This window comes from Procambarus clarkii, chromosome 52 (genome assembly GCF_040958095.1).
Source record: "Procambarus clarkii isolate CNS0578487 chromosome 52, FALCON_Pclarkii_2.0, whole genome shotgun sequence".
In the NCBI taxonomy this organism is placed as follows: domain Eukaryota; kingdom Metazoa; phylum Arthropoda; class Malacostraca; order Decapoda; family Cambaridae; genus Procambarus; species Procambarus clarkii.
The window spans coordinates 22,766,689-22,787,311 of record NC_091201.1 but is presented as its reverse complement, the minus strand read 5'-3'; positions in this window follow the sequence as shown (position 1 = coordinate 22,787,311).

The following is a 20,623-nucleotide window of genomic DNA, read 5'->3' as shown; positions in this document are numbered from 1 at the left end:
GTCTGCCTCCTGCATTTTGTTTTATTTTATAACTTAAAACTTGTCAATATTTTGACCTAACTCCTGTGATCATTGTGGTGTTGGCTTCTGGTTTAGGTAGAGTAATGGTGCTCATTTTCTCACACAGAAATATACGGTGTGGCATTTAGTAATGTTATTCTCTGCCTTTATCTTGCTCTTGTAAGGACCTATTTAGATTATGCAGTTCAGTTTGGTCAACATACAATATACTGGACATAATTTGACTTGAATCCATAAAGAGAAGAATGACAAAGTTTATCTCAGGAATTAGAAATCTCCCTTATTAAGAGAGATTAAGGAAGCTATGTTTACACATTCTTCGGAAAGTATAGTTGATATTATTGATGTTGTCAAAAGGATGAAAAGTTATATCGAAGGTAGTAATAATAAGTTGTTAACTATATCAACACAAAATAGAACAAGAAATGATAAATCTGTATCAATAAGAAATAATGTCTGCTTCTCTGTCTATGCGAGCTAGAAGACCCTACTCAGGGAGCTAGCCTCACCTAATTTCTAACAGTAATTCCTGCTGGGTATGTGCCCAACAGGGAATGGCATATATGTAGGGAGTACAACTTTAAAGAGTACCAAAGCTACCCCCCTACCACGAACTTTGCTATATCATATTAATTAGGCTTTGAATTATTTATTTATTTTCTTGCAAGGGTTCCCAGCTGAGCTTCTGTGTAGATCGCCCTCTCCCCCTCCGCTCTCTTGTGGACAATATTCACAGTATAATGTTAACAACTTACATGGAGTTTACTACAAGTAAACTTCCGTCCCCTGAGAGTCTCTTATAGGAGCAATGATGGCGGGCCGCGTAGAGGCTCATCATATAAAATGGCCGCCTAGAGGTGCATAAAATGGCCGCCTAGAGGCACATAAAATGGCCACCTAGAGGCACATAAAATGGCCGCCTAGAGGCACATAAAATGGCCGCCAAGAGGCACATAAAATGGACGCCTAGAGGCACATAAAATGGACGCCTAGAGGCACATAAAATGGCCGCCTAGAGGCGCATAAAGGGGGCCGCCTAGAGGCACATAAAATGGACGCCTAGAGGCACATAAAATGGCCGCCTAGAGGCACATAAAATGGCCGCCTAGAGGCGCATAAAGGGGGCCGCCTAGAGGCACATAAAATGGACGCCTAGAGGCACATAAAATGGCCGCCTAGAGGCGCATAAAGGGGGCCGCCTAGAGGCACATAAAGGGGCCGCCTAGAGGCACATAAAGGGGACAGACAGAGGCACATAAAGAGCCGCCTAGAGGAACATAATGGGTCGCTTGTAGGTACATAAAGGGGCCGCCTAGAGGCACATAAAGGGGCCGCCTAGAGGCACATAAAGGGGCCGCCTAGAGGTACATAATGGGACGCCTGGAGGTACATAATGGGTCGCCTAGAGGTACATAAAGAGGCCGCCTAGAGGCACATAAAATTGCCACCTTAAGGTCCATGGAACGGCCGCCTACATTCACATAAAATGGACGTCTAGAAGCCCCTAAATAGCCACCAAGAGGCCTATTAAGCGGCCGCCTTAAAGTACATAAAATGGCCACCAAGACGCAAATAAAATGGCCGCCAAGAGGCTCCTAGAATAGCCCCCTAAAATCCCATAAACAAGCCGCCTAGAGGCATGTAAAGATGCCGCCTAGAGGCACATAAATGGGCCGCCTAGAGGTACATAAAGAGGCCGCCTAGAGGTATATAAAGGGGCCGCTTAGAGGTACATAAAGAGGCCGCCTAGAGGTATATAAAGGGGCCGCCTAGAGTTATATAAAGGGGCTTCATAGAGGTACATAAAGAGGCCGCCTAGAGGTATCGAGAGGGAAGACGAGAGAGATATCAAATAATATACACCTGGAAGATACTGGAGGGCCAAGTAAAATAACAACGTACTGGAGTGAACGACATGGAAGAAAATGTAGAATAGAACCAATGAAGAGCAGAGGTGCCATAGGCACAATCAGAGAACACTGTATAAACATCAGAGGTCCGCGGTTGTTCAACGTCCTCCCAGCAAGCATAAGAAATATTGCCGGAACAACCGTGGACATTTTCAAGCGGAAACTAGATTTATTCCTCCAAGGAGTGCCGGACCAACCGGGCTGTGGTGGGTATGTGGGCCTGCGGGCCGCTCCAAGCAACAGCCTGGTGGACCAAACTCTCACAAGTCGAGCCTGGCCTCGGGCCGGGCTTGGGGAGTAGAAGAACTCCCAGAACCCCATCAACCAGGTATCAACCAGGTATATAAAGGGTCCGCCTAGAGGTATATAAAGGGGCCGCCTTGTGGTACATAACAGAGCCGCCTAGAGGCACATAAAGGGCCGCCTAGAGGCACATAAAGGAGCCGCCTAGAGCCACATAAAGGAGCCGCCTAGAGGTACATAAAGGGCCGCCTAGAGGTACATAAAGGGCCGCCAAGAGGCACATAAAGCGGCCGCCGAGAAGTACATAAAGAGGCCGACCAAGAGATACATAAAGCGGCCGCCAAGAGGTACATAAAGGAGCCGCCTAGAGGCACATAAAGGGCCGCCTAGAGGCACATAAAGGAGCCGCTTGAGGCGCATAAAGGTGCCGCCTAGAGGCGCATAAAGGGCCGCCTAAAGGCACATAAAGGGGCCGCCTAGAGGCGCATAAAGGGCCGCCTAGAGGCACATAAAGGGGCCGCCAAGAGGCGCATAAAGGGCCGCCTAGAGGCACATAAAGGGGCCGTCTAGAGGTACATAAAGGTGCCACCTTGAGGCGCATAAAGGGCCGCCTAGAGGCACATAAAGGAGCCGCCTAGAGGCGCATAAAGGTGCCGCCTAGAGGCGCATAAAATGGCCGCCTAGAGGCACATAAAATGGCCGACTAGAGGCACATAAAATGGCCGCCTAGAGGCACATAAAATGGCCACCTAGAGGCACATAAAATGGCCGCCTAGAGGCACATAAAATGGCCGCCTAGAGGCACATAAAATGGACGCCTAGAGGCACAAAAAATGGCCGCCTAGAGGCGCATAAAGGGGGCCGCCTAGAGGCACATAAAGGGGCCGCCTAGAGGCACATAAACGGGACAGACAGAGGCACATAAAGAGCCGCCTAGAGGAACATAATGGGTCGCTTGTAGGTACATAAAGGGGCCGCCTAGAGGCACATAAAGGGGCCGCCTAGAGGCACATAAAGGGGCCGCCTAGAGGTACATAATGGGACGCCTGGAGGTACATAATGGGTCGCCTAGAGGTACATAAAGAGGCCGCCTAGAGGCACATAAAATTGCCACCTTAAGGTCCATGGAACGGCCGCTTACATTCACATAAAATGGACGTCTAGAAGCCCCTAAATAGCCACCAAGAGGCCTATAAAGCGGCCGCCTTAGAGTACATAAAATGGCCACCAAGACGCAAATAAAATGGCCGCCAAGAGGCTCCTAGAATAGCTCCCTAAGATCCCATAAACAAGCCGCCTAGAGGCATGTAAAGAAGCCGCCTAGAGGCACATAAATGGGCCGCATAGAGGTACATAAAGAGGCCGCCTAGAGGTATATAAAGGGGCCGCCTAGAGGTATATAAAGGGGCTTCCTAGAGGTACATAAAGAGGCCGCCTAGAGGTATATAAAGGGGCCGCCTAGAGGTATATAAAGGGGCTTCCTAGAGGTACATAAAGAGGCCGCCTAGAGGTATATAAAGGGTCCGCCTAGAGGTATATAAAGGGGCCGCCTTGTGGTACATAACAGAGCCGCCTAGAGGCTCATAAAGGGCCGCCTAGAGGCACATAAAGGAGCCGCCTAGAGCCACATAAAGGAGCCGCCTAGAGGTACATAAAGGGCCGCCTAGAGGTACATAAAGGGCCGCCAAGAGGCACATAAAGGGGCCGCCGAGAAGTACATAAAGAGGCCGCTTAGAGGTACATAAAGCGGCCGCCAAGAGGTACATAAAGGAGCCGCCTAGAGGCACATAAAGGGCCGCCTAGAGGCACATAAAGGAGCCGCCTAGAGGCGCATAAAGGTGCCGCCTAGAGGCGCATAAAGGGCCGCCTAGAGGCACATAAAGGGGCCGCCTAGAGGCGCATAAAGGGCCGCCTAGAGGCACATAAAGGGGCCGCCTAGAGGCGCATAAAGGGCCGCCTAGAGGCACATAAAGGGGCCGCCTAGAGGCGCATAAAGGGCCGCCTAGAGGCACATAAAGGGGCCGCCAAGAGGCGCATAAAGGGCCGCCTAGAGGCACATAAAGGGGCCGTCTAGCGGTACATAAAGGTGCCACCTTGAGGCGCATAAAGGGCCGCCTAGAGGCATGTAAAGATGCCGCCTAGAGGCACATAAATGGGCCGCCTAGAGGTACATAAAGAGGCCGCCTAGAGGTATATAAAGGGGCCGCTTAGAGGTACATAAAGAGGCCGCCTAGAGGTATATAAAGGGGCCGCCTAGAGGTATATAAAGGGGCTTCCTAGAGGTACATAAAGAGGCCGCCTAGAGGTATATAAAGGGTCCGCCTAGAGGTATATAAAGGGGCCGCCTTGTGGTACATAACAGAGCCGCCTAGAGGCACATAAAGGGCCGCCTAGAGGCACATAAAGGGGCCGCCGAGAAGTACATAAAGAGGCAGCCTAGAGGTACATAAAGCTGCCGCCAAGAGGTACATAAAGGAGCCGCCTAGAGGCACATAAAGGGCCGCCTAGAGGCACATAAAGGAGCCGCCTTGAGGCGCATAAAGGTGCCGCCTAGAGGCGCATAAACGGCCGCCTAGAGGCACATAAAGGGGCCGCCTAGAGGCGCATAAAGGGCCGCCTAGAGGCACATAAAGGGGCCGCCAAGAGGCGCATAAAGGGCCGCCTTGAAGCACATAAAGGGGCCGTCTAGAGGTACATAAAGGTGCCACCTTGAGGCGCATAAAGGGCCGCCTAGAGGGACATAAAGGAGCCGCCTAGAGGCGCATAAAGGTGCCACCATGAGGCGCATAAAGGGCCGCCTAGAGGCACATAAAGGAGCCGCCTAGAGGCGCATAAACGTGCCGCCTAGAGGCGCATAAAGGGCCGCCTAGAGGCACATAAAGGGGCCGCCTAGAGGCGCATAAAGGGCCGCCTAGAGGCACATAAAGGGGCCGCCAAGAGGCGCACATAGGGCCGCCTAGAGGCGCATAAAGGGCCGCCTAGAGGCACATAAAGGGGCCGCCAAGAGGCGCATAAAGGGCCGCCTAGAGGCACATAAAGGGGCCGCCTAGAGGCACATAAAGGGGCCGCCAAGAGGCGCATAAAGGGCCGCCTAGAGGCGCATCAAGGTGCCGCCTAGAGGCACATAAAGGTGCCGCCTAGAGGCACATAAAGGGCCGCCTAGAGGCGCATCAAGGTGCCGCCTAGAGGCACATAAAGGGCCGCCTAGAGGTACATAAAGGGCCGCCAAGAGGCACATAAAGGGCCGCCTAGAGGCGCATAAAGGGCCGCCTAGAGGCGCATAAAGGGCCGCCTAGAGGCACATAAAGGTCCGCCTAAAGGCACTTAAAGGAGCCGCCTAGAGGCACATAAAGGAGCCCCCTAGAGGCACATAAAGGGCCGCCTAGAGGCGCATAAAGGAGCCGCTTAGAGGCGCATAAGGGGCCGCCTAGAGGCACATAATGAAGCCGCCTATAGGCACATAATGGAGCCGCCTAGAGGCGCATAAAGGAGCCCCCTTAGAGGCGCATAATGGAGCCGCCTAGAAGCACATAATGGAGCCGCCTAGAGGCACATAATGGAGCCGCCTAGAGGCGCATAAAGGAGCCCCCTAGAGGCGCATAAAGGGCCGCCTAGAAGCACATAATGGAGCAGCCTAGAGGCACATAATGGAGCCGCCTAGAGGCGCATAAAGGAGCCCCTTAGAGGCGCATAAGGGGCAGCCTAGAAGCACATAATGGAGCCACCTAGAGGCACATAAAGGGCCGCCTAGAGGCGCATCAAGGTGCCGCCTAGAGGCACATAATGGAGCCGCCTAGAGGCACATAATGGAGCCGCCTAGAGGCACATAAGGGGCCGCCTAGAGGCACATAATGGAGCCGGAAAGAGGCACATAAAGGGCCGCCTAGAGGCGCATAAGGGGCCGCCTAGAGGCACATAATGGAGCAGCCTAGAGGCACATAAAGGGCCGCCTAGAGGCGCATAAGGGGCCGCCTAGAGGCACATAATGGAGCCGCCTAGAGGCACATAATGGAGCCGCCTAAAGGCACATAAAGGGCCGCCTAGAGGCACATATAGGGCCGCCTAGAGGCACATAATGGAGCCGCCTAGAGGCGCATCAAGGTGCCGCTTAGAGGCACATAAAGGGCCGCCTAGAGGCACATAAAGGAGCCCCCTAGAGGCGCATCAAGGTGCCGCTTAGAGGCACATAAAGGGCCGCCTAGAGGCACATAAAGGGCCGCCTAGAGGCACATAAAATTGCCACCTTAAGGTCCATGGAACGGCCGCCTACATTCACATAAAATGGACGTCTAGAAGCCCCTAAATAGCCACCAAGAGGCCTATAAAGCGGCCGCCTTAGAGTACATAAAATGGCCACCAAGACGCAAATAAAATGGCCGCCAAGAGGCTCCTAGAATAGCTCCCTAAGATCCCATAAACAAGCCGCCTAGAGGCATGTAAAGAAGCCGCCTAGAGGCACATAAATGGGCCGCATAGAGGTACATAAAGAGGCCGCCTAGAGGTATATAAAGGGGCCGCCTAGAGGTATATAAAGGGGCTTCCTAGAGGTACATAAAGAGGCCGCCTAGAGGTATATAAAGGGGCCGCCTAGAGGTATATAAAGGGGCTTCCTAGAGGTACATAAAGAGGCCGCCTAGAGGTATATAAAGGGTCCGCCTAGAGGTATATAAAGGGGCCGCCTTGTGGTACATAACAGAGCCGCCTAGAGGCTCATAAAGGGCCGCCTAGAGGCACATAAAGGAGCCGCCTAGAGCCACATAAAGGAGCCGCCTAGAGGTACATAAAGGGCCGCCTAGAGGTACATAAAGGGCCGCCAAGAGGCACATAAAGGGGCCGCCGAGAAGTACATAAAGAGGCCGCTTAGAGGTACATAAAGCGGCCGCCAAGAGGTACATAAAGGAGCCGCCTAGAGGCACATAAAGGGCCGCCTAGAGGCACATAAAGGAGCCGCCTAGAGGCGCATAAAGGTGCCGCCTAGAGGCGCATAAAGGGCCGCCTAGAGGCACATAAAGGGGCCGCCTAGAGGCGCATAAAGGGCCGCCTAGAGGCACATAAAGGGGCCGCCAAGAGGCGCATAAAGGGCCGCCTAGAGGCACATAAAGGGGCCGCCTAGAGGCGCATAAAGGGCCGCCGAGAGGCACATAAAGGGGCCGCCAAGAGGCGCATAAAGGGCCGCCTAGAGGCACATAAAGGGGCCGTCTAGCGGTACATAAAGGTGCCACCTTGAGGCGCATAAAGGGCCGCCTAGAGGCATGTAAAGATGCCGCCTAGAGGCACATAAATGGGCCGCCTAGAGGTACATAAAGAGGCCGCCTAGAGGTATATAAAGGGGCCGCTTAGAGGTACATAAAGAGGCCGCCTAGAGGTATATAAAGGGGCCGCCTAGAGGTATATAAAGGGGCTTCCTAGAGGTACATAAAGAGGCCGCCTAGAGGTATATAAAGGGTCCGCCTAGAGGTATATAAAGGGGCCGCCTTGTGGTGCATAACAGAGCCGCCTAGAGGCACATAAAGGGCCGCCTAGAGGCACATAAAGGGGCCGCCGAGAAGTACATAAAGAGGCAGCCTAGAGGTACATAAAGCTGCCGCCAAGAGGTACATAAAGGAGCCGCCTAGAGGCACATAAAGGGCCGCCTAGAGGCACATAAAGGAGCCGCCTTGAGGCGCATAAAGGTGCCGCCTAGAGGCGCATAAACGGCCGCCTAGAGGCACATAAAGGGGCCGCCTAGAGGCGCATAAAGGGCCGCCTAGAGGCACATAAAGGGGCCGCCAAGAGGCGCATAAAGGGCCGCCTTGAAGCACATAAAGGGGCCGTCTAGAGGTACATAAAGGTGCCACCTTGAGGCGCATAAAGGGCCGCCTAGAGGGACATAAAGGAGCCGCCTAGAGGCGCATAAAGGTGCCACCATGAGGCGCATAAAGGGCCGCCTAGAGGCACATAAAGGAGCCGCCTAGAGGCGCATAAAGGTGCCGCCTAGAGGCGCATAAAGGGCCGCCTAGAGGCACATAAAGGGGCCGCCTAGAGGCGCATAAAGGGCCACCTAGAGGCACATAAAGGGGCCGCCAAGAGGCGCATAAAGGGCCGCCTAGAGGCGCATCAAGGTGCCGCCTAGAGGCACATAAAGGTGCCGCCTAGAGGCACATAAAGGGGCCGCCAAGAGGCGCACATAGGGCCGCCTAGAGGCGCATAAAGGGCCGCCTAGAGGCACATAAAGGGGCCGCCAAGAGGCGCATAAAGGGCCGCCTAGAGGCACATAAAGGGGCCGCCTAGAGGCACATAAAGGGGCCGCCAAGAGGCGCATAAAGGGCCGCCTAGAGGCGCATCAAGGTGCCGCCTAGAGGCACATAAAGGTGCCGCCTAGAGGCACATAAAGGGCCGCCTAGAGGCGCATCAAGGTGCCGCCTAGAGGCACATAAAGGGCCGCCTAGAGGCACATAAAGGGCCGCCTAGAGGTACATAAAGGGCCGCCAAGAGGCACATAAAGGGCCGCCTAGAGGCGCATAAAGGGCCGCCTAGAGGCGCATAAAGGGCCGCCTAGAGGCACATAAAGGTCCGCCTAAAGGCACTTAAAGGAGCCGCCTAGAGGCACATAAAGGAGCCCCCTAGAGGCACATAAAGGGCCGCCTAGAGGCGCATAAAGGAGCCGCCTAGAGGCGCATAAGGGGCCGCCTAGAGGCACATAATGAAGCCGCCTAGAGGCACATAATGGAGCCGCCTAGAGGCGCATAAAGGAGCCCCCTTAGAGGCGCATAATGGAGCCGCCTAGAGGCACATAATGGAGCCGCCTAGAGGCGCATAAAGGAGCCCAATAGAGGCGCATAAAGGGCCGCCTAGAAGCACATAATGGAGCAGCCTAGAGGCACATAATGGAGCCGCCTAGAGGCGCATAGAGGAGCCCCTTAGAGGCGCATAAGGGGCAGCCTAGAAGCACATAATGGAGCCACCTAGAGGCACATAAAGGGCCGCCTAGAGGCGCATCAAGGTGCCGCCTAGAGGCACATAATGGAGCCGCCTAGAGGCACATAATGGAGCCGCCTAGAGGCACATAAGGGGCCGCCTAGAGGCACATAATGGAGCCGGAAAGAGGCACATAAAGGGCCGCCTAGAGGCGCATAAGGGGCCGCCTAGAGGCACATAATGGAGCAGCCTAGAGGCACATAAAGGGCCGCCTAGAGGCGCATAAGGGGCCGCCTAGAGGCACATAATGGAGCCGCCTAGAGGCACATAATGGAGCCGCCTAAAGGCACATAAAGGGCCGCCTAGAGGCACATATAGGGCCGCCTAGAGGCACATAATGGAGCCGCCTAGAGGCGCATCAAGATGCCGCTTAGAGGCACATAAAGGGCCGCCTAGAGGCACATAAAGGAGCCCCCTAGAGGCGCATCAAGGTGCCGCTTAGAGGCACATAAAGGGCCGCCTAGAGGCACATAAAGGGCCGCCTAGAGGCACATAATAGAGCCGCCTAGAAGCACATAAAGGGCCGCCTAGAGGCACATAAAGGGCCGCCTAGAGGCACATAAAGGAGCCCTCTAGAGGCTCATCAAGGTGCCGCCTAGAGGCACATAAAGGGCCGCTTAGAGGTACATAAAAGGCCGCCTAGGGGCACATAAAGGGCCGCCATGAGGCACATAAAGGGCCGCCTAGAGGCACATAAAGGAGCCGCCTAGAGGAACATAAAGGGCCGCCTAGAGGCACATAAAGGGCAGCCAAGAGGCACATAAAGGGCCGTCTAGAGGCACATAAAAGAGCCGCCTAGAGGCACATAAAGGGCCGCCTAGAGGCACATAAAGGAGCCCCCTAGAGGCGCATCAAGGTGCCGCCTAGAGGCACATAAAGGGCCGCCTAGAGGTACATAAAGGCCCGCCTAGAGGTACATAAAGGGGCCGCCTAGAGGCACATAAAGGCCCGCCTAGAGCTACATAAAGGCCCGCCTAGAAGCACATAAAGGGGCCGCCTAGATGCACATAAAGGGCCGCCTAGAGGTGCATAAAAGGGCCACCTAGAGGCACATTAAGGGGTCGCCTAGAGGCACATAAAGGGCCGCCTTGAGGTGCATAAAAGGGCCGCCAAGAGGCACAAAAAGGGCCGCCTAGAGGCACATAAAGGGCCGCCTTGAGGTGCATAAAAGGGCCGCCAAGAGGCACATAAAGGGCCGCCTAGAGGCACATAAAGGGCCGCCTTGAGGTGCATAAAAGGGCCGCCAAGAGGCACATAAAGGGCCGTTTAGAGGCACATAAAGGGCCGCCTTGAGGTGCATAAAAGGGCCGCCAAGAGGCACATAAAGGGCCGCCTAGAGGCACATAAAGGGCCGCCTTGAGGTGCATAAAAGGGCCGCCAAGAGGCACATAAAGGGCCGCCTAGAGGCACATAAAGGGCCGCCTTGAGGTGCATAAAAGGGCCGCCAAGAGGCACATAAAGGGCCGTTTAGAGGCACATAAAGGGCCGCCTTGAGGTGCATAAAAGGGCCGCCAAGAGGCACATAAAGGGCCGCCTAGAGGCACATAAAGGGCCGCCTAGAGGCACATAAAGGGCCGCCTAGAGGCACATAAAGGGCCGCCTAGAGGTACATAAAGGGCCGCCTAGAGGCACATAAAGGGCCGCCTAGAGGCACATAAAGGGCCGCCTAGAGGCACATAAAGGGCCGCCTAGAGGTGCATAAAAGGGCCACCTAGAGGCACATTAAGGGGCCGCCTAGAAGCACATAAAGGGCCGCTTAGAGGCACATAAAGGGCCGCCTAGAGGTACATAAATGGGCCGTCTAGAGGTACATAAAGGGCCGCCTTGAGGCACATAAAGGGGCCGCCTAGAGGCACATAAAGGGCCGCCTAGAGGCACATAAAGGGCCGCCTAGAGGCACATAAAGGAGCCGCCTGGAGGTACATAAAGGGGCCGCCTAAAGGCACATAAAGGCCCGCCTAGTGGCACATAAAGGGGCCGCCTAGAGGTACATAAAGGGCCGCCTAGAGGCACATAAAGGGCCGCCTTGAGGCGCAAAAAGGGCCGCCTAGATGCACATAAAGGAGCCGCCTAGAGGCACATAAAGGGCCGCCTTGAGGCACATAAAGGGCCGCCTAGAGGTGCATAAAAGGGCCACCTAGAGGCACATTAAGGGGTCGCCTAGAGGTACATAAAGGGCCGCCTAGAGGTGCATAAAGGGGCCGCCTAGAGGTACATAAAGGGGCCGCCTAGATGCACATAAAGGGCCGCTTAGAGGCACATAAAGGGCCGCCTAGAGGTGCATAAAGGGGCCACCTAGAGGTACATAAAGGGGCCGCCTAGAGGTACATAAAGGGGCCGCCTAGAGGTACATAAATGGCCGCTTAGAGGCACATAAAGGGCCGCCTAGAGGTGCATAAAGGGGCCGCCTAGAGGTACATAAAGGGGCCGCCTAGATGCACATAAAGGGCCGCTTAGAGGCACATAAAGGGCCGCCTAGAGGTGCATAAATCGGCCGCCTAGAGGCACATAAAGGGGCCGCCTAGAGGTACATAAAGGGGCCGCCGAGAGGCACATAAAGGGCCGCTTAGAGGCACATAAAGGGCCGCCTAGAGGTGCATAAAGGGGCCGCCTAGAGGCACATAAAGGGGCCGCCTTGAAGCACATAAAGGGCCGCCTAGAAGCACATAAAGGGCCGCCTAGAGGCACATAAAGGGCCGCCTAGAGGCACATTAAGGGGTCGCCTAGAGGCACATAAAGGGCCGCCTAGAGGTACATCAAGGGCCGCCTAGAGGCACATAAAGGGCCGCCTAGAGGCACATTAAGGGGTCGCCCTGAGGCACATAAAGGGCCGCCTAGAGGTACATAAAGGGCCGCCTAGAGGCACATAAAGGGCCGCCTAGAGGCACATTAAGGGGTCGCCCAGAGGCACATAAAGGGCCGCCTAGAGGTACATAAAGGGCCGCCTAGAGGCACATAAAGGGCCGCCTAGAGGTGCATAAAAGGGCCGCCTAGAGGCACATTAAGGGGTCGCCTAGAGGCACATAAAGGGCCGCCTAGAGGTACATAAAGGGCCGCCTAGAGGCACATAAAGGGCCGCCTAGAGGTGCATAAAAGGGCCGCCTAGAGGCACATAAAGGGCCGCCTAGAGGCACATAAAGGGCCGCCTAGAGGCACATAAAGGGCCGCCTAGAGGCACATAAAGGGCCGCCTAGAGGCACATAAAGGGCCGCCTAGAGGCACATAAAGGGCCGCCTAGAGGCACATAAAGGGCCGCCTAGAGGCACATAAAGGGCCGCCTAGAGGCACATAAAGGGCCGCCTAGAGGCACATAAAGGGCCGCCTAGAGGTGCATAAAAGGACCACCTAGAGGCACATTAAGGGGCCGCCTAGAGGCACTTAAAGGGCCGCCTAGAGGTACATAAATGGGCCGCCTAGAGGTACATAAAGGGCCGCCTAGAGGCACATAAAGGGGCCGCCTAGAGGCACATAAAGGGCCGCTTTGAGGCACATAAAGGGCCGCCTAGAGGCACATAAAGGGCCGCCTAGAGGTACATAAAGGGGCCGCCTAGAGGCACATAAAGGCCCGCCTAGAGGCACATAAAGGGGCCGCCTAGAGGTACATAAAGGGCCGCCTAGAGGCACATAAAGGGCCGCCTAGAGGCGCATAAAGGGCCGCCTAGATGCACATAAAGGAGCCGCCTAGAGGCACATAAAGGGCCGCCTAGAGGCACATAAAGGGCCGGCTAGAGGTGCATAAAAGGGCCACATAGAGGCACATTAAGGGGTCGCCTAGAGGAATATAAAGGGCCGCCTAGAGGTGCATAAAGGGGCCGCCTAGAGGTACGTAAAGGGGCCGCCTAGAGGCACATAAAGGGCCGCTTAGAGGCACAGAAAGGGCCGCCTAGAGGTGCATAAAGGGGCCGCCTAGAGGTACATAAAGGGGCCGCCTAGAGGTACATAAAGGGGCCGCCTAGAGGTACATAAAGGGGCCGCCGAGAGGCACATAAAGGGCCGCCGAGAGGCACATAAAGGGCCGCCTAGAGGCACATAAAGGGCCGCCTAGGGGTGCATAAAGGGGCCACCTAGAGGTACATAAAGGGGCCGCCTAGAGGCACATAAAGGGCCGCTTAGAGGCACAGAAAGGGCCGCCTAGAGGTGCATAAAGGGGCCGCCTAGAGGTACATAAAGGGGCCGCCTAGAGGTACATAAAGGGGCCGCCTAGAGGTACATAAAGGGGCCGCCGAGAGGCACATAAAGGGCCGCTTAGAGGCACATAAAGGGCCGCCTAGAGGTGCATAAAGGGGCCGCCTAGAGGTACATAAAGGGGCCGCCTAGAGGCACGTAAAAGGCCGCCTGGAAGCACATAAAGGGGCCACCTAGTGGCACATAAAGGGGCGCCTAGAGGCACATAAAGGGCCGCCTAGAGGCACATAAAGGGCCGCTTAGAGGCACATAAAGGGCCGCCTAGAGGCACATAAAGGGCCGCCTAGAGGCACATAAAGGGGCGCCTAGAGGCACATAAATTGCCGCCTAGAGGTACATAAAGGGACCGCCTAGAGGCACATAAAGGGCCGCCTAGAGGCACATAAAGGGCCGCTTAGAGGCACATAAAGGGCCGCCTAGAGGCACATAAAGGGCCGCCTAGAGGCACATAAAGGGGCGCCTAGAGGCACATAAAGGGCCGCCTAGAGGCACATAAAGGGCCGCTTATAGGCACATAAAGGGCCGCCTAAAGGCACATAAAGGGCCGCCTAGAGGCACATAAAGGGGCGCCTAGAGGCACATAAAGGGCCGCCTAGAGGCACATAAAGGGCCGCTTAGAGGCACATAAAGGGCCGCCTAGAGGCACATAAAGGGCCGCCTAGAGGCACATAAAGTTGCCGCCTAGAAGCACATAAAGGGCCGCCTAGAGGCACATAAAAGGGCCGCCTAGAGGAACATAAGGGGGCCGCCTAGAGGCACATAAAGGGGCCGCCTAGAGGCACATAAAGGGGCCGCCTAGAGGCACATAAAGGGGCCGCCTAGAGGCACATAAAGGAGGCGCCTAGAGGTACATAAAAGAGCCGCCTAGAGGTTCATAAAGGGCCGCCTAGAGGTTCATAAAGAGCCGCCTAGAGGCACATAAAAGAGCCGCCTAGAGGCACATAAAGGGCTGCCTAGAGGCTCATTAAGGGCCGCCTAGAGGCACATAAAGGAGCCGCCTAGAGGCACATAAAGGGCCGCCTAGAGGCACATAAAGGGCTGCCTAGAGGCTCATTAAGGGCCGCCTAGAGGCGCATAAAGGGGCCGCCTAGAGGCACATAAAAGGCTGCCTAGAGGCTCATAAAGGGCCGCCTAGAGGCGCATAATGGAGCCGCCTAGAGGCACATAAAGGGCTGCCTAGAGGCTCATAAAGGACAGCCTAGAGGCGCATAAAGGAGCCGCCTAGAGGCACAAAGGGGCCGCCTAGAGGCACATAAAGGGCTGCCTAGAGGCACATAAAGGGCCGAATAGAGGCACATAAAGGGCCGCCTAGGGGCACATAAAGGGCCGCCTAAAGGTACCTAAAGGGCCGCCTAGAGGCGCATAAAGGAGCCACCTAGAGGCACATAAAGGAGCCGCCTAGAGGCACAAAAAGGAGCCTCCTAGAGGTGCATAAAGGGCGGCCTAGAGGTACATAAAGGAGCCGCTTAGAGGCACATAAAGGGCCGAACAGAGGCACATAAAGGAGCCGCCTAGAGGCACATAAAGGAACCGCCTAGAGGCACATAAATGGGCCGCCTAGAGGTGCATAACGGGCCGCCTAGAGGCACATAAAGGGCCGCCTAGAGGCACATAAAGGGCGGCCTAGAGGTACATAAAGGAGCCGCCTAGAGGCACATAAAGGGCCGCCTAGAGGCACATAAAGGAGCCGCTTAGAGGCACATAAAGGGCCGCCTAGAGGCACATAAAGGGCCGCCTAGAGGTACATAAAGGGCCGCATAGAGGCACATAAAGGGCCGCCTAAAGGCACATAAAGGGACCGCCTAGAGGTACATAAAGGGCCGCATAGAGGCACATAAAGGGCCGCCTAGAGGCATATAAAGGGACCTCCTAGATGCACATAAAGGGCCGCCTAGAGGTACATAAAGGGCCGCCTAGAGGCACATAAAGAGCCGCCTAGAGGCACATAAAGGGACCGCCTAGAGGTACATAAAGGGACCGCCTAGAGGCACATAAAGGGCCGCCTAGAGGCACATAAAGGGCCGCCTAGAGGCACATAAAGGGCCGCTTAAAGGTGCATAAAGGGCCGCCTAGAGGAACATAAACGGCCGCCTAGAGGCACATTAAGGGGCCGCCTAGAGGCACATAAAGGGCCACCTAGAGGCACATAAAATGGCCGCCTAGAGGCACATAAAATGGACGCCTAGAGGCACATAAAGGGCCACCAAGAGGCACATAAAATGGCCGCCTAGAGGTACATAAAGGGCCACCTAGAGGCACATAAAATGGCCGCCTAGAGGCATATAAAATGGCCGACTAGAGGCACATAAAATGGCCGCCTAGAGGCGCATGAAGGGGGCCGCCTAGAGGCACATAAAGGGCCACCTAGAAGCACATAAAATGGCCGCCTAGAGGCACATAAAGGGGCTGCCTAGAGGCACATAAAATGGCCGCCTAGAGGCACATAAAGGGCCACCTAGAGGCACATAAAATGGCCGCCTAGAGGTACATAAAGGGCCGCTTAGAGGAACATAAAGGGGCCGCCTAGAGGCACATAAAGGGGCCGCCTAGAGGCACATAAAGGGCCACCTAGAGGCACATAAAATGGCCGCCTAGAGGCACATAAAATGGCCGCCAAAAGGCACATAAAATGGCCGCCTAGAGGCACATAAAATGGCCGCCTAGAGGCACATAAAATGGCCGCCTAGAGGCACATAAAGGGCCACCTAGAGGCACATAAAATGGCCGCCTAGAGGCAAATAAAGGGGCCGCCTAGAGGCACATAAAGAGGCCGCCTAGAGGCACATAAAGGGCCACCTAGAGGCACATAAAATGGCCGCCTAAAGGCACATAAAATGGCCGCCTAGAGGCATATAAAATGGCCGACTAGAGGCACATAATATGGCCGCCTAGAGGCGCATAAAGGGGGCCGCCTAGAGGCACATAAAGGGGCCGCCTAGAGGCACATAAAGGGGACAGAAAGAGGCACATAAAGAGCCGCCTAGAGGAACATAATGGGTCGCTTGTAGGTACATAAAGGGGCCGCCTAGAGGCACATAAAGGGGCCGCCTAGAGCCACATAAAGGAGCCGCCTGGAGGTACATAAAGGGCCGCTTAGAGGTACATAAAGGGCCGCCAAGAGGCACATAAAGGGGCCGCCGAGAAGTACATAAAGAGGAAGCCTAGAGGTACATAAAGGGCCGCTTAGAGGCGCATAAAGGGGCTGCCGAGAAGTACATAAAGAGGCCGCCAAGAGGCACATAAAGGGCCGCTTAGAGGCGCATAAAGGTGCCGCCTAGAGGCGCATAAAGGGCCGCCTAGAGGCTCATAAAGGGCCGCCTAGAGGTACATAATGGAGCCGCCTAGAGGCACATAAAGGGCCGACTTGAGGCATATAAAGGAGCCGCCTAGAGGCACATAAAGGAGCCGCCTAGAGGCGCATAAAGGGCCGCCTAAAGGCAGATAAAGGAGCCGCTTAGAGGCGCATAAAGGGCCGCCTAGAGGCCCATAAAGGAGCCGCCTAGAGGCACATAAAGGAGCCGCCTAGAGGCGCATAAAGGGCCGCCTAGAGGCACATAAAGGAGCCGCTTCGAGGCGCATAAAGGTGCCGCCTAGAGGCGCAAAAAGGGCCGCCTAGAGGCATATAAAGGAGCCGCCTAGAAGCACATAAAGGAGCCGCCTAGAGGCGCATAAAGGGCCGCCTAGAGGCACATAAAGGAGCCGCTTAGAGGCGCATAAAGGTGCCGCTTAGAGGCGCATAAAGGGCCGCCTAGAGGCACATAAAGGGGCCGCCTAGAGGCGCATAAAGGGCCGCCAAGAGGCATATAAAGGGGTCGCCTAGAGGCTCATAAAGGCCCGCCTACAGGCACATAAAGGCCCGTATAGAGGCACATAAAGGCCCGTATAGAGGCACATAAAGGAGCCGCCTAGAGGCGCATAAAGGGCCGCCTAGAGGCACATAAAGGAGCCCCCTAGAGGCGCATAAAGGGGCCGCCTAGAGGCACATAAAGGGCCACCTAGAGGCACATAAAGGGGCCGCCTAGAGGCACATAAAGGGCCGACTAGAGGCACATAAAGGAGCCGCCTAGAGGCACATAAAGGCCTGCCTAGAGGCACATAAAGGGCCGCCTAGAAGCACATAAAGGAGCCGCCTAGAGGCGCATCAAAGTGCCGGCTAGAGGTACATAAAGGGCCGCCTAGAGGCACATAAAGGAGCCCCTTGGAGGCGCATAAGGGGCCGCCTAGAGGTACATAAAGGGCCGCCTAGAGGCACATAAAGGAGCCGCCTAGAGGCGCATCAAGGGGCCGCCTAGAGGTACATAAAGGGCCGCCTAGAGGCATATAAAGGAGCCGCCTAGAGGCACATAAAGGGGCCGCCAAGAGGCACATAAAGGGGCCGCCAAGAGGCACATAAAGGGGCCGGCTAGAGGCACATAAAGGGGCCGCCTAGAGGCACATAAAGGGCCGCCTAGAAGCACATAAAGGAGCCGCCTAGAGGCACATAAACGGCCGCCTAGAGGCACATAAAGGAGCCGCCTAGAAGCATATAAAGGGGCCGCCTAGAGGCGCATAAAGGGCCGCCTAGAAACACATAAAGGGGCCGCCTAGAGGGACGTAATGGGCCGCCTAGACGCACATTAAGGGCCGCCTAGAGGCACATAAAGGGGCCGCCCAGAGGCGAATAAAAGAGCCGCCTAGAGGTGCCTAAAGGGGCCACCTAAAGGTACATAAAGGGGCCGCCTAGAGGCACATAAAGGGGCCGCCTAGAGGCACATAAAGGGGCCGCCTAGAGGCACATAAAGGGCCGCCTGTAGGTACATAAAGGGCCGCCTAGAGGTGCATAAAGGGGCCACCTAGAGGCACATAAAGGGGCCGCCTAGAGGCATATAAAGGAGCCGCCTAGAGGCACATAAAGGGCCGCCTGTAGGTACATAAAGGGCCGCCTAGAAGCATATAAAGGAGCCGCCAAGAGGCACATAAAGGGGCCGCCTAGCGGCACATAAAGGGGCCGCCTAGAGGCACATAAAGGGTCGCCTTGAGGCTCATAAAGGAGCCGCCTAGAGGTACATAAAGGGACCGCCTAGAGGCACATAAAGGGCCGCCTGTAGGTACATAAAGGGCCGCCTAGAGGCATATAAAGGAGCCGCCTAGAGGCACATAAAGGGGCCGCCTAGAGGCACATAAAGGGACCGCCTAGAGGCACATAAAGGAGCCGCCAAGAGGCACATAAAGGAGCCGCCTAGAGGTACATAAAGGGACCGCCTAAAGGTACATAAAGGGCTGCCTAGAGGCGCATAAAGGAGTGCCTAGAGGCACATAAAGGGCAGCCTAGAGGCACATAAAGGGCCGCCTAGAGAAACATAAAGGGCCGCCTAGAGGCACATTAAGGGGCCGCCTAGAGGCATATAAAGGGGCCGCCTAGAGGCAAATAAAGGGCCGCCTAGAGGCACATAAAGTGGCCGCCTAGAGGCACATAATGGGCCGCCTAGAGGCACATAAAGGGCCGCTTGGAGGCACATAATGGGCCGCTTAGAGGCACATTAAGTGGCCGCCTAGAGGCACATAAAGGGCCGCCTAGAGGCACATAAAGGAACCGCCTAGATGCACAAAAAGGGGCCGCCTTGAGGCACATAAAGGGCCGCCTAGAGGCACATAAAGGGCCGCCTAGAGGTACATAAAAAAACGCCTAGAGGCACATAAAAGGGCCGCCTAGAGGTACATAAAAAGCCGCCTAGAGGCACATAAAGGGGCCGCCTAGGGGCACATAAAGGGCCGCCTTGAGGTACATAAAGGGCCTCCTAGAGGCACATACAGGGGCCGCCTAGAGGCACATAAAGGAGCCGCCTGGTGGCACATAATGGGCCGCCTAGAGGTACATAATGAGCCGCCAAGAGGCACATAAAGGGCCGCCTAGAGGCACATAAAGGGGCCGCCTAGAGGTACATAAAAAGCCGCCTAGAGACACATAAAGGAGCCGTCTAGAGGCACATAAAGAGGCCGCCTAGAGGCACATAAAGGAGCCGCCTAGAGGCACATAAAGGGGCCGCCTAGAGGCACATAAAGGGGCCGCCTAGAGGCACATAAAGGAGCCGCCTAGAGGTAAATAAAAGAGCCGCCTAGAGGCACATAAAGGGGCCGTCTAGAGGCACATAAAGGGGCCGCCTAGAGGCACATAAAGGGGCCGCATAGATGCACATAAAGGGGCCGCCTAGAGGCACATAAAGGAGCCGCCTAGAGGTACATAAAAGAGCCGCCTAGAGGTTCATAAAGGGCCGCCTAGAGGCACATAAAGGAGCCGCCTAGAGGTACATAAAGGAGCCGCCTAGAGGCACATAAAGGATCCGCCTAGAGGCACATAAAGGGTTGCCTAGAGGCTCATAAAGGGCCGCCTAGAGGCGCATAAAGGGGCCGCCTAGAGGCACATAAAGGGCTGCCTAGAGCCTCATAAAGGGCCGCCTAAAGGCGCATAAAGGAGCCGCCTAGAGGCACATAAAGGGCTGCCTAGAGTCTCATAAAGGGCCCCCTAGAGGCGCATAAAGGAGCCACCTAGAGGCACATAAAGGGCCGCCTAGAGGCACATAAAGTGCCGCCTAGAGGCACATAAAGGGCCGCCTAGAGGCACATAAAGGGCCGCCTAGAGGCACATAGAGGGCCACCTAAAGGCACATAAAGGGGCCGCCTAGAGGCACATAAAGGGCCGCCTACAGGCACATAAAGGGGCCGCCTAGAGGCACATAAAGGGGCCGCCTAGAGGCACATAAAGGGGCCGCCTAGAGGCACATAAAGGGCCGCCTAGAGGTACATAAAGGGCCGCCTAGAGGCACATAAAGGGACCGCCTAGAGGTACATAAAAGGACCGCCTAGAGGCACATAAAGGACCGCCTAGAGGCACATAAAGGGCCGCCTAGAGGCACATAAAGGGCCGCCTAGAGGCACATAAAGGGCCGCCTAGAGGCACATAAAGGGGCCGCCTAGAGGCATATAAAAGGCCGCCTAGAGGCACATAAAGGGTCCGCCTAGAGGCACATAAAGGGGCCGCCTAGAGGCACATAAAAGGCCGCCTAGGGGCACATAAAGGGCCTCCTAGAGGTACATAAATGGGCCGCTTAGAGGTGCATAAAGGGGCGCCTAGAGGAACATAAAGGGCCGCCTAGAGGCACATTAAGGGTCCGCCTAGAGGCACATAAAGGGCCGCCTAGAGGTACATAAAGGACCGCCTAGAGGCACATAAAGGGCCGCCTAGAGGCACATAAAGGGCCGCCTAGAGGTTCATAAAGGACCGCCTAGAGGCACATAAAGGGGCCGCCTAGAGATACATAAAGGGACCT